At 44.3% G+C, this 20,420-nt stretch overlaps 1 long non-coding RNA gene across 1 annotated transcript; it reads left to right on the forward strand.

Annotated features, from left to right (window-relative positions):
* Window positions 1-355: 355 nt before the first annotated feature.
* On the forward strand, window positions 356-6,071 carry LOC139080441 (uncharacterized). Its single transcript, XR_011534958.1, has 2 exons — window positions 356-1,121; window positions 5,975-6,071. It is a non-coding gene; the product is annotated as an uncharacterized lncRNA (long non-coding RNA).
* The last annotated feature ends 14,349 nt before the right edge of the window (window positions 6,072-20,420 follow it).

Here is a 20,420-nt window from a genome sequence, read left to right on the forward strand (position 1 = left end):
CCGTCCCCAGCAGTACAAAGCCACGATTGCATGAAGACCAGAAAAACACAAAGACAGATCTGACACTTCTTTTCTCATCTTTGAAGGGCCACCCAGCACTGAAGTGGGATGTCCCATTTCTAAATAGGTCATGGGGCGGCAGTTTTCTTCCATGTTGATATGTAACCCATGGAGACTAACTTTACAGTGATGTAATGAATGTGTGATCTAATAAAGACCCACTTATTGAATGCCCACTCTGTGAAAGGCAGGGTAGGAGATGCCAAGGGGTTATTATCTAGAGAGGTGAACATAAACATAGAGAATTACCTCATAATGGAAGGAAGTGTGTGTAGGGCTCTGTCAGTGACATAGAGAGTGGAAGTTCAGAGAAAGGAGAGAATATTGTGAACTAAGCAGCCAGGAAAGGCATTGGAGCAGCCAGGAAAGGCTGAGACTTGAAAGATGCTAGGATAGCATGAGTCAAGAGGAGAGAGAAATGCTCAATGCCCACTGTGAGAAGATAGCCTTTCCCAGTTGGCATTGGAGAGTAGTGGGACATCATACCATGGTGACAAGGGTAATCTACCCTTCAGAGTCCCAACTATCGTCAAAGGATGACACTGCCACCATATGGCTCTCTAGGCACTCCCACACAATGGACTCTGAGACTGACTGCATTTTCCAAAAATAGACACAGCAATATTTCTGGTCCCACGTGCTGTTCCAGAACGCTGCCTCTGCCTCAACCAAGAAGTGGATTTTATTTCCCCTTCCCTTGAATTTGAGTGGGACTTCCTTTGTGGGGGCCTCAGTGAAGACACTGCAGTGGAAACAATGCTGGGTGACTTCAGAGGTTAGGTCATAAATATGACATGGCTTCCGTCCATCACTCTCTCTCAGAACACTCACCATTGGAACTCAGCCGCCATGTTGTAAGGAAGCCTCATGTAGAGTTCCAGCAGACAAGCCTAGCTCAGGTACCAGCCAACAGCCAGCGTGAATCACCAGACAGGTGAATGAAGACTCCTTTCAGAAGATTCCATCCCCAGCCTTTGAAGTGCCCCAGCTGACAGTGAGCAGAGCAGAGACAAGCTATCCCTGTAAGCTTTGCGTGAACTGCAGATTCATGAGAAAAATAGGTATGATTGTTGTTTTAAGTCTGTAACTTTTCGTGTAGTTTGTTACACAGTAATCAATAAATGGAGCAGATCTCATATTAACCCCTTACTTCGAGCCGAACTCCAGCAGGAAATCAGAGCATGTGAAAATGCAGCAAGGTTACGGTGCCATCTTGGTTAAATACATATTGCCTTTCAATTTCAATGATGCCAATAAACTTGTTTTTCTGGTGAAATTTCCCACTCAGGCTGCCTTAGAATGAGTGGCCTACATCCCTTTATTTAAACCTTTCTTGCCATTCCTGTGGCTCAGAGAGACAAGCGGTAGGGTTAGAGCTTTATCTACAATATTATTTTATTAATTCAATTTTTAAATTAATTTTTGACAAATATTGTATACATTTAAAATGTACAATGTGATATTTTGATATATGTATATGTGGTTGGATGATTACCACTATCCAACTAACACGTCCCTCTCCTCCCATAGTTGCTTTTGTGTATGTGTGTGTGTGTGATGAGAAAACTTGAGATCTACTCTCTTAGCAAATTTCAAGTATACATTATTATTATTAACTATAGTCACCATGCTGTACCTTAGGTCTCCAGAACTTATTCAGCATATAACAGAAAGTTTCTACCCTCTTTTTTGTGATGAGGAAGATTAGCCCTCAGCTAAAATCCACTGCCAATCTCCTGGTTTTTTTGCTGAGGAAGATTGGCCCTGAGCTAACATCTGTGCCCATCTTCCTTTATTTTATATGTGGGACGCCTGCCACAGCATGGCTTGACAAGCGGTGCATAGGTGTGCACTCAGGATCCCAACCTGTGAATCTTGGGCCACAGAAGCAGAGCACACAAACTTAACCACTACACCACTGGGCTGACCTCTGAAAGTTTCTACCCTTCAGCCTTTGGTCACCATCATTCTACTCTCTATTACTATGAGCTCAACATTTTTTTTGTCGGATTTCACATATAAGTGAGATCAGGTGATATTTCTCGTTCTGGGTCTGTCTTTATCACAGCATAATGTCCACTAGGTTCATCTCTGTCTACGTTACTCTCATGGCCTCTCGAGCAAGCCAGTTTCTAAGTCTTAGACATGGCTTCGGAGGAAGAAACACCTGTGTTTACTTAAAAACAAAAACAGAAAATCACTCCAGGTTCAAGTCTCTGTATGTTTTCCCATTGTTCTGATGTGTCGCTGCCATGACCAGTTGCAAACATTCATTATCTTTTGTCATTTAAGGCAGTCATAAAAAACTAGCCAGGTCAAAATTGGGGACTTTGGCAAATGTAACGGAGGCAAAGCTAATGGATAAGGTCTGCTTGGGGAGCTGGAAATTGGTTCATATTCTGTCCCCACCTAAAATAACAGGCGGTTGCCAGAATCTTTTCCATCTAGAAAGACTCCCCAGCTTGCAATTCCCTCTTGGGGCTGCTGAGTTTCCAGTTATCCTCTCCCTAGGGCACCATAAATGTTCCCCTCCTCCCTCTCCTCCTCCTCCCTCTCCTCCTCCTCCCTCTCCTCCTCCTCCCTCTCCTCCTCCTCCCTCTCCTCCTCCTTCTGCTCCTCCCTCTCCTCCTCCTCCTCCTTCTGCTCCTCCCTCTCCTCCTCCTCCTCCTCCTTCTGCTCCTCCCTCTCCTCCTCCTCCTCCTCCTTCTGCTCCTCCTCCTCCTCCTCCTTCTCCTCCTCCTCCTCCTTCTGCTCCTCCTCCTCCTCCTCCTCCTTCTCCTCCTCCTCCTCCTTCTCCTCCTCCTCCTCCTTCTGCTCCTCCTCCTCCTCCTCCTCCTTCTCCTCCTCCTCCTCCTTCTTCTCCTCCTCCTCCTCCTCCTCCTCCTTCTCCTTCTTCTCCTCCTCCTCTTTCTCCTTTTCCTTCTCTTTTTGGTCATTCTACCCTCTTGACTTAACAACAAAAAGGGACAACAAGCTCTAAAAGATAGCTAAAGGAAACCTGAATTTATACTTTTCAGATTGAGTTTTAAATAGGAAATAGGATGGCACAGTGGTTAAGAACAGTGGAGGGAGAGCCAGGTGGCTCTGAGCCCCGGTGCCTTGGCTCTGGTGGAATCACTTAGCCTGAGAGAGTCTGCCCTCTTTCATCTTTTAGGGTGCAGGTAAGGAAACGTACCTGATTGGGTTGTTATGAGGCTTAAATGAAAAGCTCAGGCCTGGTACACCCGAGGTGCTCAGGGGGTCTTAGCAAGTATCACTTTGAATTGGAGAAGACCCACTGGAATTTCTTAAAGTCTTTTGTAGCTTCATAGAAGCCCACTTTAATACCCAGTAAAGTCAGTGTGACAAAGAGTAAGTGGGTACCATTTATTATTACAAACTAGCCAAGTCCCGATCAGATGGCAGAATTGGAAATGCTCTCTGAAAGACCTCCGTAGGGTAAGGATGGGGGGAATGCACCCTTCGTAGGGAAGAAAATGGAGAGGAGGCTCATCTTTGTTGCCTCAAAGCTTATCACAAGCAGGAACAAAAATAAAACCACCTCCAAGCTCTTGCAGTCAATAGCTTTGACCCCCGGGTCTTCTACTGGACAATGGGCTCTATCACTGGTGTGCAGGTGTACCTTTAACCCTGCGCATCCCTTGCCCCGTTGAGACTCACTGGATCGGAACCTCCAGGGCTGAGGGCCAGTCCTCTGAATTTTCTAAAGCTCCAGAGGTGATTCACATACACCGCGGGCTGGAAACCAGTGGTCCAGGATAACCGAGAGATTTCACTGAGGCATCAAGATAGGCAACAGGGTTTGTGACTGTTATCAATGGGAAAGTCAAGGCTTCGAGGGACGGGCATTGCTTCCAGGGGTGAAACATCATTTAGCAGAAATGGTACTGGACTCAAGAGTCTGTGGTCCTCCTGTACCATCTCCCCGGAAGAGCGGTTCTTGATTCGTTCATTCATTCCCTCTTTCATTCTTTCACACATTCAACAAGTGTTTGAGTGACTGCTATGTGCAGAGGGCATCTGCCAAATCACAGTGTCACACAGATACTAAGATGGCCCATCGTACAGTGCATTTGTGGAATACAGAAGTGCATGGCATGCTCTCTGCCTCTGAGGAGCTTACACCATTATATTGACATTATTATGACCTTAGTTCTTAGGGTGGTTCTGCCCGGATACCGCGAGGCTCGTGTGGGGCATGTTAAGAGGTGGGAGTGGTCTGATAAACCTTAGAGGGACCTAATTATAAGAAAAGACCAGCACAAACTAAAACAGGGCAGAGACAAGAAAACGGGGGTGAGGGAAATAAACTTAAATTTAGCCAGTACTTCTGATAAGAAAACAGTTCAAATTAGTGGGTTAAAATAGAACTTTTACCAAGTACGCTAGAGCAAATTCTTTCGAACTTTTGTCACAAAACTCAGAAATATTAAGGTTTCTGGTTTGGCGATGAATAAAGAACGTCTAACCAACTGTCACAAGAAAGACTGTGCTAGAATTTTTGACCACCCCAAGAACTCCTGTTGCCCCCTTGTGGAACTGTTTGAGAAACGTTAAAACAGAACGAGTATATTTGAGTATACCCTGAATATACACCCCAAAGATATTTCAATGAGAGTGAATCAAAATTAAGGTTCAGCATATTTCACAACCCACCTGAGGGAGCTCAGATAGGATGTCGTGAACCAAGACTAAGAGTTAGTGTCTTATTGATAGTGTTGGAGTAATGTAATGTATCTGGAACAAAACCTAGCGAAGGCAAGCTATGGATTGGAGGAAGTTTGACTGGAGTAGAGTAAGGAGAATGGGTTCGCTGCCTCCAGGACTAACCACTGTGCCACACGGAGCAAGTCACTTAATGTACCAGAACTTCCGTTTTCTTCATCTGAGAAAAAAAGACTGACCTCGAGTTGTCATGAAGACCCAAGAATGCAACACACATAAAAATATTTCAAAATATGAAACACCATAGAGACGTGAATGATTGTTACGTTGCATGTTTTAATTAGTGCCTGATGTGACGGAAGTGCTATTCAAAGTTCAAGACAGAGGCTTTGAGAGTTGATCTGCTACGTTCTGGTGGGTGGACCCGAGGTGCTCTCTCAAGGAGAAGGCATTTGTTTGAAATTTTGAGAGAAGCTAAAGACCTTGGAAGTTGGTCACTTTATATTAATTTGGGGAAACGGACATAAATGAGGAGACTTCTACATTATTTACAAGGAAAATCATTAGTTTTAGGAAACCCCTGTGAACACCCAGCAACAGGCCCAGGACAATCTTTTTGACAAGTGTTTCTTTGTTAGTGTAGGACTCTGCTTTTGCTCGAATAAGCTAAACAGTTGTGCTTATAATGGAGATATTTTTTCCCCACATTTAGAACAGAACTTTGATCGAATTGTTCACCTTCCATTAAAACCAAGAATAGCAACAGTGACACTTTATCTTTAATCTCCGAGAAGATCCTGTAAATAAACTTAGATGTGTCGTTCTAATTTCACAGGCATGTCTCTGCAGACATCTAGCAGATTCTGCAGACTGACTCCCACGCATCTATTCCAACCTCCCTCTGGGGTGCCTTCCCATACTGCAGAGAGCCAGAGGGGAGATGTTTATGAGATTCCCTTGCAACCGGGCAAGTGATGGTTAACTTTACATCAACTTGACTGGGCCATGGGGATGCCCAGATATGTGGTCAAACATTATTCAGGATGTTTATGTGAGGGTGTTTTTGGATGGATTAACATTCACATCAGTGGACTTTAAGTAAAGCAGGGTATCTTTCATAAATTGGGTGGGCCTCGTCCAGTCAGTGGAAGGCCTGAATAGGACAAAGATTGACGCTCCTCCAGCAAAAGGGAATTCTGCCAACAGTCGGCCTTCGGACTTCATCTCCAACATCTTCATTTCTTCCTAGGTCTCCAGCCTGCCAACCCACTTTGCAGATTTTGGACTTGCCAAGCCTCCATAATCACGTGAGCCAATTGAAAAAAATAAATCCCCTACTATATGTATACACATGCTATTGGTTCTGTTTCTCCCCAGAGCCCTGATGAATACAGGGCACCTAATGAGATTTATGTTCCATCAAACAGAAGCAATCGCTTGGGACTTGAATTCCAAACCGATTTAGAGGGGAGCAGGGCAGGGTGCGAGGCATGTGCTGGTGTGGACATGGCAGACACTGGGGCCTCCTAGAGCTGCAGCCGCAGTGGCAGATGGCTTTCTGGTGATGACCGAATCGTAGCTCCTTGGTGGCCTACTTCTGCAATGTGGCTTTGGGAATAGTTCCTGGAAACTCAGCCTGGAGTTTCTTCAACGACTTCAGTCTTACTAATGACTGTGGGAGTCCTTTCACGCCCCGTAATAAATCCTTCTCTGCGTAAACTAACCAGGGCATACTCTGCTCTTTGCAAGTGAACCCTGACCGATGTGGCACGTCGGTCATTTTAGCTCCGAAACTCCCATTGTTACCTGAACACAAGAGTAGCACTGATCTCACAAAGAACCTTCTATGAAGGCCCACACTGTGAGGGAAATTAAGCTGAGGCTCTGAGGAAACAGAAACCACACAATGTCTCTTTCTATGGTGCAAAGACTAAGTTCACCCAACCCGGATTTCATCTCTTACTTACTGTACTCTCCAGATACCAATAGGAATATGGAACCTCAACATCCCACTTACAGGACACTAATTTCACTCCAGACCTAAAGTAGCACCCAAGACAAAGTTCATTGGGTAGGTAGGAAGAGAGGAAAGGGAACAGGAGCTGCTAAACCAACACTCAGAGGCTTTGTCCATCAAAAAAGACCTATAAATGTGTCTCCACTGTAGGAAACGTAGCTTCCCTTTTCCTGGCTTGAAAAAACTCAAGTCTTTATATTGGCAGCCGGTTCTGTAATGGCAATCCCATTTTATCTAAATGATCCATCTTCTCCCGTAGTTCTTTGGCTAAAGAAGTTGGGCATTGTTTCTAGACAATGAAGTCATGGTCTCTGCCCTCGTGGAGAGAATAGTCTGCAAAGTAATGAGGATGTTAGGAGGTCATGGTATTATTTTCTTCTACCATTTTACTCACTCTGCCATGTTTTCAGAGCTTCTTACAACAGAAAAATAATGAATAAAATCCATGTTCTTCATTCGTGTTCCACTGGGAGTAACTTCATTCCTCAGGCTATTGATCTATTTGGAGATATATTATAAAGTCCACTAGGATTGGCAAGGAAGTGCAAACAACAAAGCACCCTTCGCTTAGGCATCAAGGCACGAGCATCCTTCTGCTCTCGCGCGTGTATCACGAATCCTTTGGAGTTATAACCTCCAGCAAGGCATGCTTCAGTGTGTCCCCTGCACTGCAGCCCAAGAGATCTTTTAAAAATCCAAGTGTGAGCATGTCACCACTCCATCCAGAATAATTCCTACACAGCCCGCCATGGGTGGACTTCTGCTCTCGTTTCTTCTCTAGTCTTTCACCAAACTATGGCCTCCTCTCCCACCCTGTGCTCTCTGCTCTGCTCACACGTCCGCTTCTCAGCCCCTCCTCCACTTTCAGATGCCAGGCCCGCCTGCCACTGTCGCATGGCCCACAGCACCCACCACCCTTCTCCATCACAGCTCTTGTCATGGGTACAATTTTGCCTTTGGTCTTGATGATTCTTTGATTGACATCTTTCTCCCCGCTGAAGTGTGAGCTCTGTGAACAGGAACCAGGGCTGGTTTTGTACCTCTGTCTCTCTCTGGTACCCGGCGCAGTGCCTGGCACATGGTAGGTACTAAGTAGAGATTTGTTGAAAGAACAAACGAATGAATGAATGAATCTAAAGACAAAAGAGGGCTGAATAATTGACTATGCATAGGAATAAACAGAAAGGATGGGACCTAGCATACAACAGGGCAGGAGAATCAGATGTCTATGTTTTTCACAAAACCACAAGCGAAGGGCAGAGACTAATTAATTTCTGTATGTCACAATCCCAGCACAGTGTCTCGTATGCAGTGGTAGGTTCCAATCACTATCTGTGGAATCGAATGCCATTGTACCAGCTTGTGTCATTTCTTACGACCACCATATCCCCAATAGCTTTCAAAGAAATTGACCAATCCATCTTTGCAGATCAAAAGCAAAATGCAATGCAGCATATCCAGGGAAAATGAATTGAGCTGTTTTCCCAAAGACGTGTTCATTTAATATTAAATGCTATTAGTCAAATAAATAAGGATTGAAGGAAAGGAAAAGCTTATCACCATGACATCAGGTTTTCCTGCTTAAAAAGCGCCACGGTGGCAAAGAAAGATGGAAAATCAATTATAGACTCACTCAGCACTGCTAATTGCTAGCCAGAGCCAATTTTCAGCTGCATAGCAATTAGTGACAAATTAAATATATTATACATATTTATTTATATACAAAATTCAGTTTATTTTTGTTGCAAGGACAATGGCATGTTTCAGAGAGAGAATCTGCCTGCAAAGAGAGCAAAGGGTCCTATTCTGTAAGATCGGATATGGACGCGTTAGCCAAGTGTGTGAAAAGGGCTCCCACTACTTGTTTCGAGGTAGCAGAGAGCCGAGAAACAGGTTTCTTTAAATGTCTTAGTTTTATTGTACCATTCCACGTGAAACTGTACTATATTCTCTATTATACATTTGCAAACGCATTTAATTCTATGCCATTCACATAGGAAAAACATTTAGCAATGAATGAGATGGGCATAAACTATATATTACAGTTCTTTTTACATTATGATGTCTTTCCCAATGACTTCAATAGAGGAATTAAATTGCAATATTTATATTACTTCTACTTTCACAATAGCTCTGACCATAGGTACTAATGCCATTTTGTTTTCCCCAGGGGAAGAAATTACCGAGAGTTTAAGAAACATCCTCAGAAAAATCAACAGATCAGCAGATAAACTAGAAATCTGGACAAAATCCATATACCTAACCAATGGCATTTTTTCTTTTTTTAAGATTGGCACCTGAGCTAACAACTCTTGCCAATCTTCTTTTTTTTTTTCTGCTTTCTCTCCCCAAATCTCCCCCTGTACGTAGTTGTATACCTTAGTTGCAGGTCCTACTAGCTGTGGCATGTGGGACGCTGCCTCAACGTAGCCTGATGAGCAGTGGCATGTCCACACCCAGGATTCAAACCAGTGAAACCCTGGGCAGCCGCAGCCACTCGGCCACGGGGACCAGCCCCACCGATGGCATTTTTAACATAAGCTGAAGTTAAATAAAGTCAATAAGTATTTCTGAAATAGTTTGTGCTTTTTTGGTAACTGTTAGATTTATCTCGTTTGACTTTCATGTTTGGTGTGTAACAGGAATAAGAACAAATTATTTTGTCTTGTGGTTATTTGATAAACCAAGAAAAATTACCCCCCAAATGGGTCATGTTTGGAATATTCAGGAGCAAAAAGCAATGTGATTACAAGTTATCATTGGGGCAAAAAAACTGTCTGGGAATTGGTAAAATTTTTCCATCTTCTTCAGTTCCACATTGAAAGTGGTCAAATCGGACCAGATTCTCCAAGGATGCCTTTCTTCCTTTGGTTCCTTAAAACAGTCCACTGGAAGAGAAGGAAAAGAAAAATCAGAATTCCACAACAATGTTGTCAGCTGCGCAGTAGGAAAATCCATAGACAAGGATGTAAAAAAGACAGACCTGAACCTCTCGCCCAGAGCTGTGTAGAGTCTTTTTTCTTATTGTTATTAATCACAAGCCTGAAACCTTTGAAGCAATCTCCATTTTCTCCCCAGGGGGCATTTGCACAGCCTCCCCGCCCCCCCCCCCCCCCCCCCCCGCCCGTTACTGAGGGTCTCCCTGGGGCCTGGTCAGTTTCAGTTAAAATATTTGAAGCATGTGGCATTGTAATCAAGCGAGCCCATTGTATCTAAACCAGTCCCTGAAACAACAAATCTGTTGTTAGGGCGTTCCTTTTTAAAAAGCAGAAGGGTTAGGTGGACCTGGTCTTAATTAGTCATTTTTATTTTTAAAGTGACTGCTTCAGCCAGGTATACAGACCTGATGGATGCATAAATCACTGGAATTGTCTAAGACCTCTAGAGAAATCGCTAAGAGCGTTTTCTGGTGTGACTTCAAGTTGAATATTTTAATTTCTGAATAAAAGGGCCAAAACTCTCTGTTATGTGCCCCCATGCAAGTAGCCTGTCTTCCTCCGAAGTCAAGTGCCCAGGAGAGCTTTCTTGGGTCAAAGCAGAGCGGCATCAGACTTGCATCTCCAGGCCTCCTTGAAATGGAGATACAGAGTGTCTTGTGGAGGTCCCAAGACCTCTGTCATTTAAAGGCAGAATAAATGCTGTGTTTATTGTTTTGCCTCTAAAGGCTTCCTCTGCTTTGTGGCTCCTGTTTACAGAGAAAGGCCCCACTGCCCCCACATAGCTGCCCGCTACCTCCATGGACGGAGCCAAGGGCCATCCCAACCCGTCCATGTTCCCCCAGCACCCGGCTGAGACATCTCAAACCAGAGGGGGAATCTATAGCTCATTTAACCAAAACTAGACGAACGGCTCACCTTTTAATGGGATTTCTCTGTAGAATAAACTAATAAATTATTTCTGCCTTTTCCTTGGGTTAAAGTCTGTCTATGCATCTTCCACCCACCTATCATCCATTATCCGTCATCTATCCCTCCATCTATCAATCAATCACGTCTCTCTCTCATCTCTTTGGTTAAACAAAAGGTCAGTCAGTTGACTCTTCCAACGACTCTACTTAGGCTGGAAAAGCCCATCCCGTAATTGCACAGGCCGTGCACACTCACTCCTACTTTCCCGTACCCGCCTCTCTTGTTCAACTTAAAAAATGAAGTTCGTTTTGGAAAGGATTTTAAGTGATGGCTTTTGGACAACTTGGGCCAAATCTGCCTAATGATATAACAAGTACTGTAGAGGCACCCCAAGCAGATGAAAGCAGGGCGCCCCGAGGAGAGGTCTCTGGCATCAGACAGTATTTGTGGAGGTCACACAAGAATGGAATGGTGGCCTGTTTGCCAGAATTCCCTTCCTAAGTGTGACCAGGCACCTTCTGAGGAGCTAAGCGGCACCGCCATCACAACGCTGATATTAATGCAAGCGGACACGCCACGGGGTGGTCTGGGGAGCGCTGTCACCCGGCATCTCATCAGCCTGATGATCTAGTGCGACGGAGCGCCCCTTTCTCAGCCTCTGGGACTCGCGCCCCCCACTTCCAGGTCGAGAGGTGGTCATAGGCAGGAAGGCCTGGTAAGTCATAGCCCACCAAGGACAAGCGCAGTTCTCTGTGAATCGGAAATAATCGGTCCCTATGCAGCCCCACCAAAAAAAAAAAATTTTTTTTTAAAGGAAAATTATAAAAGAAAGAAAGTGGCAGACTGTTCTGTTCAGAGGTCACAAAACGGGTAAAAAAGCAAGAGCCTGATGCGAGAGGAAGGAGACAAAGGGAGTGGGAAGAAAGGAATGCAGAGCGCAGGCGGCCCGGGGCGAGGGTCCCGGGGAGGAAGGACAGAAGGGCCCAGCGTCCCTGGTGGCCGAAGCTGCAGATCGACGTGTGCAAATGAGCGCTTCAAGCCAGCGCCGGCCCGCGGACCTCAAGCCCAAGGAAAGGCCTTGAAACATGAGCTGCGGGTGCAAAGGGTGACATCAAATGTTTCCGAAACAGGCTTTATGACTTCCAGATGCCGGTGCTTCCCAGGCTCAGGGAGCAGGGTCCTTGCGCGGCTATCGCGCACGTGGGGATGGAGGAAGCACCCGACACGTCCGAGGCCTCCTTTCACGGTGGGCAATCGACCGGGAAATACAGCACACGGATCAGAGACGTATTCCCCAGGCAACAGCAAAACGTCTCCAAATTGAGGGTTTTCCATGAAGTCGCACATTCTCTCTTTTGTACAAAATCCCGGCACATCCATGGCTTCCTTGCTGTACTGAGCTTTGTAGCGGGATGACTGGGACCTTCCTAGGCATTTTGTACTCCAAGGGATCTTTATTTTATGTGTTTTTTTAAATTGATAAGTTATTTCTAAGGAAATCTTGCCCTCTAGCTTTCAAGTCTCAAAATTGGGTTCCACCCAGCGGAAGGCGCGCGCGCCACAGATAAACGGCTGGATAGCACCATCTAGTGGATTCTTCTCACAAGGCAACCTGAATCAAAGGGAAAGCGACTCTTTAAAGAGAAAGAAACGATAACAGTTTCTCTCTTGGGGCTGAAGATGACGCTCATGGATGTATTTTTTTCACTATCAATACGTTTCCCATTTCACTTCTAGATAGTAGAGCTACTTTCTATTGCATATCTATGTGGACATCCTCTCTCCATAAAGGAGAAGGAGGACTCAGAGTGCAGCCCATTGTCCCTGAAGATGACATGGTATATCTCTAAAAGATTTTTAAAATTCATCGGTCTGTTATAAAATTATAAAGTAGCCAATTCTCACTTTCCAGGCAATTACCACTCAATATAGGAGAGTATATAAAAGGCGTAAAATTCTAACATGAGCGGAAATTAGTGAATCCTTCTGGCAACCCGCTGGTTCAGCAGGAACCTGAAAGGATGGTTATGACCTGTGGTGGTCAGACTGTGCCTGCAGGTGGTGCAAAGGCTAGCAGGTGAGCCCCGGAGAGAGTCTGACCTGCCTGCTGTTGATCTGACTTGATTGAATCATTTGCTAAATGGTGTTACGTATTTTCTGTTGCTGAGTAAAAGATGAGATTCCTTCCCAAGCATGAAAGTGCACTGTAAGAGTGGAAAAAATGCAACAATGTTATAACCGAGATGAGAATGGTCAGTGAGAATGAGTTGATCCTATTGTTTCAAGCAAAATCTGTTAGAGAAAGGACATTTCCAGGTGTGGAAGACCCTCAGTGGCATCCTCATCCATAACTGATGGCTCCCTCTTCTGATTTCCCTGGAAGTCTGGAATCATAGGTACTCATGTAACTCTGCTCCGGGTTCTAGTTATTTTTATCTTGTTTCAATCTTTTTCACAGCCTAGGCTAATTTTTCAGTTAAAAAAATTTAATTGAGAGTTTTTATTATAAATGGCTGTTGGATCTCGTCAAATGCTTTCTCTGAATCTTTTGAGATGATCATGTGTTTTTATTCCTCACTTTGTTAATGAGTGTATCACATTGATTGATGTGTGGATGTGGAACCATCCCTGCATCCCTGGAATAAATTTCACGTGGTCATGGTGTATGATCCATTTAATATATATTGTTGTATTCTATTTGCTAACAGTCTGTTGAGGATTTTTGTGTCTGTGTTCATCAGTGATATTGGTCTGTAATTCTCTTTTTTTGTGTTGTCGTTATCTGGTTTTGGTATCAGGGTAACGTTGCCCTCGTAAATGACTTAAGAAACATCATCTCCTCTTCAATCTTTTGGAATAGTTTGAGAAGGATAGGCACTAAATCTTCTTTGAATGTTTGGTAGAATTCACCAGAGAAGGCATCTGGTCCCATCCTTTTGGTTTTTGGGAGCTTTTTGATGACTGTCTCAATCTCTTTGCTTCTGATTGGTCTATTCAGATTCCCTATTTCTTCTTGATTCAGTTTGGGGAGGTTGTATGAGTCTAAGGATTTATCCCCCGTTTCTGCTAGGTTATCCAGTTTGGTGGCACATAGCTTTTCATAGTGTTCTCTTATCATCCTTTGTATTTTTGTGGTATCCATTGTAATTTCTCCTCTTTCCTTTCTGATTTTATTCAGTTGAGCCTTCTCTCTTTTTTTGTTAGTGACTCTGGCTAAGGGTTTGTCAATGTTATTTATCTTTTCAAAGAAAATCATGCCATTTGCAACAACGCGGATGGACCTTGAGGGTATTATGCTAAGTGAAACTTTAGACAGAGAAAGACAAATACCATGTGATTTCACTCATATGTGGAAGATAAACAAACAAATACATAGATAAAGAGAACAGATTGGTGGTTACCAGGGTGGAAGGGGGTGGGGGGAGGGCCAAAGGGGTAAAGGGACACGTATGTATGGTGACGGATAAAAGCTAGACTATTGGTGGTGAACACGATGCAGTCTGTACAGAAGCTAAAATATGATCGTGTACGCCTAAAATTTACCCAGTGTTATAAATAAACAATAAAATAATCTTAAAAAAAAATTAAGAATCTACAATATGAATAGAGCTGACATTACTGAACTGTACACTTGGTTAAAATGGTAAATTTTGTTATGGGTTTTTTTAAAAACACAATTTTTAAAAATTTGTGTATCTACTAGATTCTGGAAATTTTAAAAATATTGTGGAAAAACATCTTATGTGTAAACAACAGAGAGATCCACTTCTAAGCAACTAAGTGAACTTGCCTTTTCTCCATCTCACCCAACTTCTACGTACTCTTGGGGTTGGAAATATCTAGAACAACTAACTTCAATGGCCCTTGATTAACGTAAAACAGGAATCCCAGAACTAAGCCATACGTCTCGTTGATCCACCTGTTTCTGAGAGAAATCTGGGTGAGTTTGGCAGAGACTGTTTTCCAGAAGGAGCCTAAACACCTTTGTCATGTTGTCCCCTCATATGCTCTGGAACATTCTTCTTCTGATCTCTTGGCTGCCTCCTTCTCACTACCTGGGTTTTGGATCAAATGTTGTCTCATCAGAGAGACCCTCCTTGACCATCTTATCTAGCATGGCTCACCCCTCACCCACCACTCTGCACAACTCTCCACCACAGTAGCCGTGCATTGCTTAAACCATGGGGATTTGTTGTGAGAAATGCCTCCTTAGGTGATTTGTCATTGTGTGAACATCACAGAGTGCATGTTCACAAACCTAGATGGCATAGCCTCCTGCACAACTAGGCTCTATGGTACTAATCTTATGGGAGCATCGTCGTATATGTGTGATCTGTTGTTGACCAAAATGTTATCATGCAATGCACAACTGTATTGTGTTTTATCGTCTTCACAGCATTTTATCACAATTTGCTGTTACCTTTGTATTTGCACTTGAAGGTCGTCAGGCTGCCCACACTGGAATATCCACTATGGAGCATCCATTCCATAAGAGCTGAGCTCCTGTCCATCTCGGTCCCGACTGCATCCCGACTGATCCTTGGGACAATGCCTGGATCCCCTACGTGGCCGGCAGCAGTACAGAATGATAAACTCCTAGTGAAGGGAAGCTGATCTCCCCAAAATGCAGATGCGTTTACCCTTTGATGCAGCGACCCCACTTCTGGGCATTTCCTTTACAGATTCAATTGCACGTATACGATAACATGTGCACAAAAGTATTTACTGTGACTTTGTTTGTATTATAATAACAAAAGGTTATAAACAACCCACGCCCATCAGTAGAAAATGAGTTGAATAAACTATGGTACATATGGAAATGGAATGCTATACAGCTGTTAAAAATATTGCAGAAGATATCTATGTGCAGACAAGGACAGATCCGGGGACAAAGAATATACATAGAGTGCTTTCTAACACACAAAGTGAGATTTATATATTTATATTTGCTTATAAATAAAAAATAAGGAACAATAGCTACCAGTGGGGGAGTCTTCTTAGTTTATATCTTTTTATCTAATTTTGAACTTTGAGCTGTGTAAACGTATTATGTATTGAAAAAAGAATGGTGCCTGGCACATGGCAGATGCTCAGCTAATTGTGTTGAAAGAAAGCAGGGATTAGTGAATGAACATATGACTTTGATGAGAAAGACAAGTGACTAGACATGTTGAGGCTGCCATGGTAGCCCGCTGCGAGAGGAACTAACAGCTCCCTCAGCCTGGGGGGATGAGAGTCACGCATTACTCAGTGTGCTGAAGAGTGTCCCTAAGGGAGGACCTTATGGTTATAGGAGCAGGTCTGAGTCTACGGCTCTGCGTGCGGGTGGTCCTCAAGGTCAAGGTGAGTCTACTAGGCAGGCATTCATTCGTTATTCGTTCATCCACTCAAGAAATCCTTGCTGGGTGTTACTTTGTGCAAGGTCGTGCACTGAGGGCTGTGGACATCAGGAGAACTGGGCAGCTGTGATCCCCGTCCTCTGGGAGCTCACAGTCCAAGGCACACAGGAGTCGAAGGTGTATCCTGAGCCCGCACCCCTCCGTTTGGCTTTAGCCTGTCCCGCTCTCCTTTGGATGAGTCTCCTGGGGACAGAGGGGTGGAATAAAGAGGAAATCAAATACTAATTTGCAGAATTATAGTGAAGTTGTGAGTACGGAGCAGAGGGAGTTTGTTACCCTGGAACAGGGCATGCTAACTCATGGGGGCCTGAACTTCCCACCTCTTTAACTCCTTTGTGGGCAAAAGAAACTTCTAGGTCATTGGAACAGACTGGAAGGAAGCATCCTGTTGGCAATGTTGGGGTACTGTACGTGGCAGTAGGGAAACAGAGACTCGTGGTTTTCCTGGGGGCTCCTGAGCCTCCCAAGAGCCAGCAGACCCCACGGCAACGTGGAGAACACCCGCTGTTGTCAACATTTACGAGGCGCACTCCACGTGGTCTTCTGCTTTGGGCGAAGGAAAGGGTTTTTGAGGGTCACCGTCCAGTGGTCTCTCCTGATCTGGAAGCACAGAAATGTAGTTTGTTATGTTTATTGTAAGCTGACCAAATTCACAAGATGATAACCTGGAAATGACCGGTGACAAATGACTTAACCTTGTCCCTTCCCAAAATGAAAGAAATCTGTGCGCTCAGTTGAGAGCCGACCTTCTATTAAAGATGCATGTTCGAGATGCATTTCAAAATCGTGGCAGTAACCCTGATCCGATGGAAAGACTTCCTTGTGATCTTGCCTCTGGAGTTCATTTTTGGGAACAGAATGAACCTGGAAGCAAAGCAAGAGTATGAGTATAAAAAGATGGCGGAGGGACAGACTGTTCTTGGCACGAAATTGCAGCCATTTTAATGATTCAGTTAGAGCAAATTTAAATTAATAACACCCCTTTCTATCATAAGTGTTTTGGTGACCCACAGCCCAAGGAAATGATCAAAATCAATGATAGTATTTCCAAGAGTAATTTACAGTCTACAGTTTTCAGATGCTTCAGTCCGTTTATGCTTCACCAAATCCCGTAAGGAGACACTACCCTCTCCGTTTAATGATGAGTCAAGAGTTCCGGGCCTCGCCCGGGGGGCACCGTGCTCACAGGTGAGGGAGGCAGAACTTGAATTTGATCCTTTTTGGCACTGGAGCTTCTGCACTTTCCACCACGCCACACGCGCAATGTCAGCATGGTACCTCTGCCTGGTGAGCCTCCTCACCTTCTGATGACACTCACTCACTACAAAGGCCACCGTGTGTATGGAGGTAGAACTTTGAACTTGACCTGCTGTAGATGTGCCGGCCTCTGGGCAGCAGGAAGAGAGAAGTGAAAAGTGGCTGACCTTCTGCTCTTCTCATCCTCGGCGTGAAGTCACCGCCGTTGTAATCGTTCCATCGAGCTCTCGCTAATGGAGAAGATGAGTGTCCCCAGGGCAGAGGCTGTCGCTGTCTCATTGACTGTTGTGCACATTGCCTAGACCACAGCTGGATGCTGAATGAGTAAATAAACCCCCAGCACATCCCAAATGATTTGGGAAGGATATGTTAGAAGATTGGTGGTGGTTATACAGAGTATGGGGGAGAGGGAAGACCTAAAGAGACAGATTTTTGATGGCATCCTGACTCTCTACTCTAACTCATTCAAAAGTAGACTAAAGGGGCTATCGTACTTTTTCCTCCAGCTTAATGTGGCTTGGTAACCTAGATAGCCATGAACTCAGTTAACTTCAAAATGATGCTCAGAAATATGGTATTTGGGATAAAGAAACAAGCTCAGAGAGGTTAAATGGTTTTCCCAAAGTCACACAGCTGGCGAACAGCTCAGCAAGCCTGACCCAGCGTCTTTGGACTAAACCCAGGGCTCATTGCGTTATTCTCGTTGCTTCTCCATCAGGGACCCTTGAGACCAAACATTAGAATTCCTGGGAGCAGAGGAGGAGAAAGCAGAGGAGCCTGCCTCCAGATCTTATTCTTAGGTGAGTGGAAAACTGATTTACACCTGAAGTCCTCTCAGCCTGGACTGTGGGCAGGATAAAAGGCGGCACTGGGAGTGGCCCCGGCAGTTTATTAAGTACCACTACAGCTGTCCTGACAGCAGGTCACTTCACACTGTTTCGCCATTGGCAAGTGGCAGGTTAGTGTCTGGCTGGTGACACAGTAAACGAGGGCGATACGATGACAGAGCAGCAAAAAGCTAATGGAGTGTTGCCTTGTTAAGCAGAGCTTGCCACGCCTCGTTAGATTTAAAAGAGTTATCGAGACACAGTAATTATCAGAGACAGTAAAACTGTTGTATTAAAAGATTAAAAAGCCAGTATCAAAGGGAAATAATTAACTGCTTAATAGGGCATCTGCTGAGCTGCTGGGTCCGAGGATCAGACTCTGAGAGGCTGCAGAGGGCCCTCGACTGGGTGGGGCCTCGGGCAACATTAGTCATTTGGACCACACCGTTATTTTTTTTAGTTTCAATTTTTTTATTGTGGTAAAATACACACAACATAAAATTTACCGTCTGAACCATTTTTAAGTCTTCAGTTCAGGGGCATTAAGTACATTCACGTAATTGTACGACCATCACCACCATCCATCTCCAGAACTTCTTCATCTTGCAAAACTTCAACTGTCCTCATTAAAGGATAAGACCCCATTTCCCCCTCCCCCTAGCCCTGCCAACCTCAGTTCTACTTTCCATGTCTATGACTTTGACTACTTTAGAGACCTCTTATAAGTGGAATCATGCAGTATTTTGTGTGCGTATGTGTGTGTATGACTGGCTTATTTCGCCTAGCATGATGTCCTCAAGGTTCATCCATATTGTAACGTGTCAGAATTTCCTTCCTTTCTAAGGCTGAATAATCTTCCGTTGTATGTATGGACTACATTTTGCTCATCCATTCATCTCTTGATGGACATCCGGGTTGCTTCCACTTTGGCCTATTGTGAGTAATGCTGCTATGAACATGGGTACACAAATATCTCTTTGAGACCCTGCTTTCAGTTCCTTTGGGTTTATATCAGGAAATACAATTGCAGGACCATGTGGTAGTCCTATTTTTAATTTTTTGAGGAACCACCACACTGTTTTCCATAGTGGCCGCACCATTTTGCATTCTCACCCACAGTGCACAAGGGTTCCAATTTCTCCACATCCTCACCAATGCTTGTTGTTTTCTGTTTTATTGATAGTAGCCATCCTAACGAGTGTGAGGTGGTTGGACCAGATGCTTTTAAGTGGACTCCAAGCACATACTGGGATCTAAGTTAAGAAATCTGAATGGAAGAAATCAAGATCATCCTTCATAAATGAAATTGATGGAAATTTCAATTCTGCTTAATTCATGTATTTATCGGAAACCTCCTGAATAATTGTGGGTGAGTGAAGGTGTTCATCTAAGACAGGAGCTCTCAGTTCCAGGAAAGAAACTGGCTAGGAGCATCGCAACACCTCTGAGGAGTTGCACTTGTTACATGAGAAGCTACCCTACCCACAAGAGCGTTTCATAAAGCAGAAACACCACCAAATTGGGCTGGCCTTATGAAGGCCTGGTCACAAGTAGGTATCTATTAAATAAGGCTCTTCCCACCTTTCTCTCTCTCTCTCTTCCTTCTTCTCCTCCTCTTTGTCCCTTTCTCATCGCCTAATCCTCTCCTCTTTTTTGCCACTCTACATTGTACCTGTCCAAACCTTCAGTGGGTCATTGGTGCCATAACTGCTTGACCCTGAAGTTACCAGAAGTTGAGAGGATTCCTCGCTCTCGCTGGAGTCCATCCCTTTTATCCCCTCTTTCTTTAGCAGCCATAGTACCAGTCAGGGTGATGCTCAGCCCTCGCCACCATCAGCCCCAGGTTTATCCTTTCTTCCTACATTTTCCCACATTCCTCCAAGTAGATTCCACTCCTTCTGTTCTCTCACGGCTCCCAGGAGAGCCTCTGCTATGCTGTCATCCCAGCTTCGAGCTCTCCCTCCACCTCTTGGGCCACACCCAAGCATATTTTTAAAATTCTGCTTTCAACTGTTTCAATGCCTCCAATTCAGACCTCTTCTAACTTCCTATGGAATTAAATGAGAGTGTGTTTTAAACTCAACTGTATGTTCCACATATTGTTCGCTTGCTGTTTCATTGGTGCAAACTTCATCTACCCGATGAGACTGAACCCATCAGGGGATCGGAAGCTCTAACATTACTTCCTCAGTATTTCCCACGGTGCTGTCATTCAGGAGGTCCTCAGCAAATGCATGAACCAAGTGGAATTCAAGTTTCCACCAATATAGTTTCTATAGACTTTTTTCTTGTGAATTCCTTACTTTAGATCCCAGTAAGCACTTGCAGTCCATTTAAAAGATTACTA

The sequence above is a fragment of the Equus przewalskii genome, chromosome 30 (genome assembly GCF_037783145.1).
Source record: "Equus przewalskii isolate Varuska chromosome 30, EquPr2, whole genome shotgun sequence".
Lineage (NCBI taxonomy): Eukaryota > Metazoa > Chordata > Mammalia > Perissodactyla > Equidae > Equus > Equus przewalskii.